General features: G+C 35.6%; 1 pseudogene; it reads right to left on the minus strand.

Annotated features, from left to right (window-relative positions):
* Window positions 1-2,060: 2,060 nt before the first annotated feature.
* On the minus strand, window positions 2,061-3,216 carry LOC138161203 (heat shock cognate 71 kDa protein pseudogene; annotated as a pseudogene).
* Window positions 3,217-7,778: the final 4,562 nt, after the last annotated feature.

Here is a 7,778-nt window from a genome sequence, read left to right on the forward strand (position 1 = left end):
ACCTTCAAGGACAGTGTTCCATGCAGAGTCCAAATTGGAGGAGGATGGTGAAGTCTTTCACATGCCCTTGTCTACGGATGACATTATACTTTTTGCAGGAAGCCACAGAATACTTCTTAGCCTCTGTCACCAGATGCACATTCAATCAAAAGACATTAGATTAAATATCTACATAAGCATAAGCACATGAATACGTTATGTCTATTATTTTGTTTTGCTGCAGTATGTAACTTGGTAAGCAGTTCATTGAGTTAGTGTGTCTATGTGTACACATACACACACATGTGTGTATGATCTTGGATGAATCACAGATGGACACTGAATTTTATTCAGAATTGAATAAGAGGGAAGTGTGTTCTGAATTGCATGGGAAAATCACAATTATTTTGATAAATCTACTCTCATATTTGAAATGAAAATAATCTATTCTTTAAGAAAAATATTATCACAATGATATTATATATCTGTGATTGATGCAACATCATAATCATGGAAGAATTAAAATTGAAGAATGACCCAAAGGGTGGTGGTGAGTATAAGTAGCCTACAAGGGATAATGGTTTTCATAAAAACAGTGGCATAAAATATGTCATCCAGGAATTGTGTGATTTTATTTGGAAATCAGTCAGCAATGTAGTGAGAATGAAGGATGACACACGGACAGCTTATGGATTTCAATGATATCTACCAGATCTTAAAAGCCCTAGAAAGAGGTTTCCTGAATTTTGAATAGATTTTTTATGGAGGATTTGTGGGCAGATATAGACAGGAACTGCATGGGATAAGAATTCACAAATGGATTATGAGCTGTTTCATTTAATAAAGAAAACTGATCAATAAGACCAGTAATCTATTAGCTTGCCTTTTTAATTTTTTTTTTTTTTTGCATTTTGGAGGGAGGAAGGTAGGGCAATTGGGGTTAAGTGACTCGCCCAACATCACATGGCTAGTTTTATGTTAAATGTACAAGGCTGAATTTGAACTCATATCCTCCTGAATCCAGGACGGGTGCTCTATAAACTGTGTGACATAGCCACCTCATTGGCTTGCTTTCTTTTTTTTTATGGTGCCAATTTTAAATAGGTTTTATTCTCCAGGACAAGAAGTCATTTTCACCTTTTTACAGTATTGATAAAGTTCAATGTTGTTCAATTATCTCTCAGCACATATTCAAGTACTCAAAATGCCCAGATTTACACAATAGTTTAAATGTTACTTTTAAACTGCTCTTGCCTGAGCTACAAATTTGAGTCCTTCAGTTTCCGAAAAAGTTGTGTGAAATGCTTTTTTCTAGTGTGTTAATTCATCTCTTTGATGATGGGTCCAAAAGAAGTACGTCTAGAAGGGGCAGTTCCACCCCCTGGGAACCCACCAGACATTCCTCATAGCATACCCCCTGCACTCTGGTACAACTAAATAATGATGGGGTTGCAGACTTTCTCCAATTCTTTCTGCTGATGCTCAGATTCTTCCTTCTCAGCAGTCTGGTTCTTATCCAACCAGCTGATTATTATATTACATTTGTAAAGGATCTCCTGCTTATCCTCCTTAAGAATTTTGCCTTGCATTTTTTTTTGTAGTCATCATGTAAAAAGCATAAAATTCAAGAGAATTTTTGCAATACACCTTGTCTCTCTCCTTCTCATCCTCAGTCTTACGTTTCTCAGCCTTTTGGACCAAATACTCAATGTCTTCTTTGCTCAAACATACTTTATCTCCTTGCCTCTGCTCTTATCCACAGCAGAAACATTGAAGATGCCATTTGCATCAATGTCAAATGTTAATTCAATCTGAAGAATACCCCTAGGTGCTGGGGGGGTGTTTCCTGTGAGTTCAAATTTGCCAAGCAGGTTGTTATCCTTTGTCATTGCTGTCTCACTTTCATAAACCTGAATAAGCACACCAGGCTGGTTGCCTGATGAAGTGGTAAAGGTCTATGTTTACTCAGTGGGGATGGTGGTATTATGTTTGATCAGAACAGTCATAATTCCATCAGCAGTTTCAATTCCAAAGGAAAGAGGAGTGACATCCAACAGCAACAAGTCCTGCAGATTCTAAGATTAATCTCCAGACAAAATGGCAACCTGAACAGTTGCACCATAATAAGCAACAGCCTCATCAGGATTGATACTCTTGTTGAGTTTCTTGCCATTGAGGACATCTTGAAGAAGCTTCTAGATTTTGGGGATCTGAGTGGAACCACCCACCAATAGGATGTCATGAAACTGTGATTTATCTTGCTTGGCATCTGTTAAGGCCTTTTTCACAGGGTTCAGGGTGGAGAAGATGAAAGAGATCAGCATTGAACTCTTCAAAATAGAAGTCAATACCTTCACAGAAGGAGTCAATTTGAATACTCGCCTGGGTACTGGAAAAGAAGGTATGCTTTTCAGGTTCAACAACTGTGAAGATGGTGAGCAGCCTTCTTGTTCTTACTGATGTCCTTCTTGTGCTTTCACTTAAGTTAGGAAATGAAATGGTTGACCATTCAATTGTCAAAATCCTCCCGTATCCAAGTGGGTGTCCCCAGTTGTGGACCTGACCTCAAAGATGCCTTCTTCCATAGTAAGAATGGAGATATTGAAAGTACCACCTCCAAGATCAAAGATCAACACATTTCTCTTAGCACCAACCTTTTTGTCCAAGCCATAATCAATAGCAGCAGTAGTTGAGTCATTGATGATTTGGTGCACATTGAGATCAGCGATGAAAAACATCTCTGTTGGTCTGATGTTGGGAATCATTGATATAGACTGGTACTGTGACCACAGCATTTGTGATAATCTTCCCAAGGTAAGCTTCAGTAATTTCTTTCATCTTGGTCAAGACCATAGAAGATAATTCTTCTGGATAGACATCTTTGGTCTCCCCTTTGTACTCTTCTTGGACCTTATGCCTGCCTGGGTCATTCACCACTTCAAAAGGCCAGTGTTTCATGTCTGACTACAACTGCATCATCAAATGTATGACCAATCAGATAATTGAAGTAAAAAACTGTGTTGGTGGGTGGTTAGATGGCACAATGAATAGAGCACTGGCCCTGGAGTCAGGAGGACCTGAGTTCAAATCTATCCTCAGACACTTAACACAAAAACTAGCCATGTGACCTTGGGCAAGTCACTTAACCCCAATTGCCCTGCCCTCCCCTCTCCAAAAAAAGCAAAAAACAAAAACAAAAAACAACAAAAAAAAAACTGTGTTGGTGGGGTTCATTGCAACTGATTCTTTGCAGTATCACTGACTAAATGTTCTGTGTTGGTGAAGGTGACATACCATAGGGTGGTCCTGTTTCCTTGGTCATTAACAGTGATCTACACTTTCTTATGCTGGAAGACTCCCACACAGGAGTAAGCAATGTCAAGGTCAATGCCAGTTGTGGGTCCCTTCAACATGATTGATGAGGAGCCAGAAGTTATAGTTTACCACTGTGGGGAAAGAAAAGCTGCTACCGCACTGAGAAGACCCTCTATTGATTTACTTTAAGCCACTAAAAGAAACCAAACCAGTTGAGAACAACATGAGAGGGATAATACACCAATGACAAAATATCCTTGGAAAAACTCAGCATACCACTTCCTAAGTTTCCATGCAAATAATGAGTATTTAGTGAGAATCTCACAAAATACAATTTGATAGATTGTAAATTATTTTAAAGAAAAGAGAAAGGCATCAAAAATATTAAATTTTATTTGTATGGTTCTTTCATTCATTTGAAGGACAGAAAAATTTGCCCTGTTGCCTTTCAGCTATGGATCAAAGAACATGTATAAGATTTATAATAGGCAAAAGATATTCTCTAAAAGGGAGTGAAACTATCAGGCTTCTCCCACAAGGGAGGATACAACTGGGTACATTTTCAAATAGACTGAAAATGGAATGTTGAAACCCATTTCTTCTTATACCCATGATTCACTTCAAAGACAACTGTGGCTTTAAACATTACAGAGGAAATAAAAATGAGACTAAATTTATCATAGTTTTAAAAACAAATTGTGAGAAATAAAATTGTGCTACATTTTCAAATCTTCATTTAAAGATTGCTTACCAAAAAATGGTCTTTTTAAAAAAAAAGAGCATGTGCTTTATTAAAGAGAGATACTTCTTATCTTCCCCTTACCACAGAATAATTGGTAAATTGAAGATCCCACAACATTTTTATTTAAGTTGGACTTTATACATTAAAAAAAAAATCAAAATTGGTGTTTTCCATACCCAATTTCGCCCATACCCACATGTACTACATATTTTTGGTCAAAAAGATTAGTTCTGCCAGAGTAAACTTCTCCAAATTGTATACTGAAATGAGTAGGACTTGGAGAGAGAAGCCCTTGTCAATCTTTCATTCTTTCTCCTCCTTGAATCTTTTGTTTCCTGTCCTTTGTGGGTTGCCCTTTCCCAAAGTATATCCAACTGTATAAGGAGTTAGCAGCAGAAGCCTGCAAATTTTATTCCTTTGAAAAGTGCATGCCTCTCTTCCAAAGTACAGCCTTCTGAGACTGCAAATTTTGTTTTAGAGATAGCCAACCTATAGCATGCATTCCATAGAGCCAACATTGAGTCATCAACATAATTTCTTATATCGAAATAATTCCCATGTAACATTCTCTCTCACAGTAAACATCTTTTGATGAAGGAGAACAAACATTTTCAAAAAATAAAAATAAATTAAAAAAAAGCAATTCAATATTATGTTGAAGAAGTATCACACTGTAATTCACTTAAAGGCCAATTTAGGATACTTGTGAAAGAAATGCTCTCTTCCCCAAAGATCCAGGGCTAGAACAAGTGATTCCGTTCTCAGTTAATGCTAATTACCCATTCGAATAACAGTGAAGATTTCAACAAAACTAGGCCCTTGTCTTATATTTCATTTTCCAGAGCATATTGAAATAAATTAATATCTAAGGTCCTCAAAGTAAAAAAAAATAACATAGGTAGTAAAGCTGGCAGATGTACAAGGAAAGAAATCGGAAGAAGAGGCTGAAGAATATATAATCATATGAAACAGAAAAATAATTACCAAAATAATTTTCAGTTAACAGTGTTTTGTAAAGGATAGACATCCAATACATCAGTCAATATCCATTTATTAGGAGGTTACCATGTACCTCAAACTGAGTATAGTGCTGAGAATTTTTTAAAAATGAAATAATCCCTATACCCAAAAAGCTTACATTCTGTAGTGAAAGACACCAAGTATATAAGCAGATATATGTGTTTAAAGATATTCTCAAGTTACCAGGAAAGTTGTTTTCCCCCTTCTATGTTAAATACACTGAATTTTGTAGATTTTCTTTAGAACAAGACAGCTGGAGAATAACTACTTCACTTTCTGGGCAGGATAAAAAAAACAAAACATATTGGTTCTTCATATAGTGACACAAGCAGGTAATCCAAACAAATATTTATATTTTCCTTTGAAAAGCATTTTTCTATTTATGAGAGGCATATCTAATATTGTGGAAACTTTTATCTACTCTGCTAAAATAACCAGTTCTACTATGCCCTACCTACACCCTAAAGGGATATGTTTTATTAATCTATTCTCTCTTTTCATAAATCATAGAAAATTAAATCAGTATGTTGGGCTTTTCAATATAAATTTCTGAAGGCAGAGAAAAGTCATCCATGATATTCTGGGAGAGGTACAATGGAAGGAAATGTGCTTTCCTCCATTTAAGGAGAAGATTTTAAGAAAGAAATATGTTCACTGAGACATGGGGTTGTGAGATGTTGAATTTGGGAATTAGTGACCTGGAAGTTGGATGAACCAGAGTAAGGTAACAAAATCATGGCTTTTAGAAAATACATGTGGAGCTAGGTCAGAATCACTTTTTTTCCTTGATCTTGGTTTTTGTTTGATTACTTAGTATTTTATTTTCCCCCAGTTTTGTGTATAAATAATTTTTGACATTCATTTTAAAACTTTAAATTTCAAATTCTCTCCCTTTCTGACTCTCCCATTGAGAAAGCAAGCAATATGATACAGATTACATATGTGTAGTTATATAAAATATATGCATAAATGGAATACTATTGTGCTGTAAGAAATGAGCAGCAGATGGACTTCATAATAAACTGGAGAGACTTATATAAACTGATGCTGAGTGAGGAAAGCAGAACTAGGAGAACTTTGTGTAGAATTATAGACACATATTATCTGTGAAGACTAACTCTAATAGACTGGACTCCTCTCAATAATGCAAAGTTATAAGACAATTCCAAAAGGCTCATGATAGAAAGGGATATCTACATCCAGAGAAAGAACTACCGAGTCTGAATTCAGTTTGAAGTAAACTACTTGTTTTCTCTCTTTTGTATTTTGTGTTGTTTTGTTCCTTCTTTCTTGTTGTTCACTCAATGGTTATAATTCTTCTTTAAAACTTGACTAATGTTTAATGTGGTGGTATTTGTAGAACCTATGTTGGATTTCATTCTGCCATGGGGGAGGAGATGGGGGAGCAGGAGGGGGAGAAAACTTGGATATCAAGGGAATGTGGAAATGAATGATGTAAACTAAAAGTAAATAAATATTTTTTAATCATGTATTATAAAGTCATGTTGTAAAAGAAAACATACACAAAAACAAAATCTCAAGAAACATAAAGTGAAATTATTTACTTCTTTCTACTTTCTCTCAGGAAATTTCTCTTTCTCCCAGGAAATTTCTCTCTCATCTTGTAATTTTATTTTGTAGATATCATCCTTTCATATTCAAGTCACACCTGCCCACTCTGTGTATAAACTTTCTAACAACCCTAATAATGAGAAAGGTATAATTAATTACAAATATAATTTTCCCAGATAGGAAGGTAAGCAACTTAAACTTATTAAATTCCTTATGATTTCACCTTCCTGTGTACATTTTATATTTCTGTTGACTCGTATTTAAAATTCAAGTTTCAGGGGCACCTAGTTGGCGCAGTGAGTAAAACACTGGCCCAGGAGTCAGGAGGACCCGAGTTTGGTCTTGGCCTCAGACACTTAACACTCACACACACACACACACACACACACACACACAAACACAAAAACAAAAACTAGCCATGTAACCTTGGGCAAGTTACTTAACCCCAATTGCCCTCCAAAAGGCAAAAAAAAAAGGCAAGTTTTCTATTCAGCACTATTCTTTTAAGCATGTTTGAAAGTCCTCTATATCATTGAATGTCCATATACCCCCCGATGGATAACACTCAATTTTGCTGGGTAGGTGATTCTTGGTTGTTTCTTTCTGCCTATTTACAATATTTTCCCCTTGACCTATGAACTCTGGAATTTGGCTACACTATTTTTGGCAGTTTTCATTTTGGGATCTCTTTCAGGAGGTGAATAGTGAATTCTTTACAGTTATGTTTTACCCTCTGGTTCTAGAATATCAGGGCAGTTTTCCTTGATAATTTCTGGACAGTCAATATCTAAGTTGTTTTTTTTTATTATTATTATGACTTCAATATTTGTTTTTCATTCTCTCTCCTGAATTTATTTTCCAAGTCAGTTGTTTTTCCAGTGAGAAATTTCACATTATCTTCTATTTTTTTTGGTTTTGCTCAATTTTTTCTTTCTTTTTTCTACTTATACATTTGTATTAAACATGTTTTTCACATCCATTATGATGTAAGGAAGAATTAGAACTAATGGAAGAAACACAAGAAAGAAGAAACTAAACAGAACAAAAGAAAAACAGAGCAAATAATATGCTTCCCCTTGTATTCACACTCCAAAGTTCTTTCTCTGGATGTTGATAGCATTTTCCATTATAAGCCTTTTGGAGCTGTCTT

This window comes from Petaurus breviceps, unplaced genomic scaffold (assembly GCF_028583685.1).
Source record: "Petaurus breviceps papuanus isolate PSGF00001 unplaced genomic scaffold, PetGlider_PUasm1.0 184, whole genome shotgun sequence".
In the NCBI taxonomy this organism is placed as follows: Eukaryota; Metazoa; Chordata; class Mammalia; order Diprotodontia; family Petauridae; genus Petaurus; species Petaurus breviceps.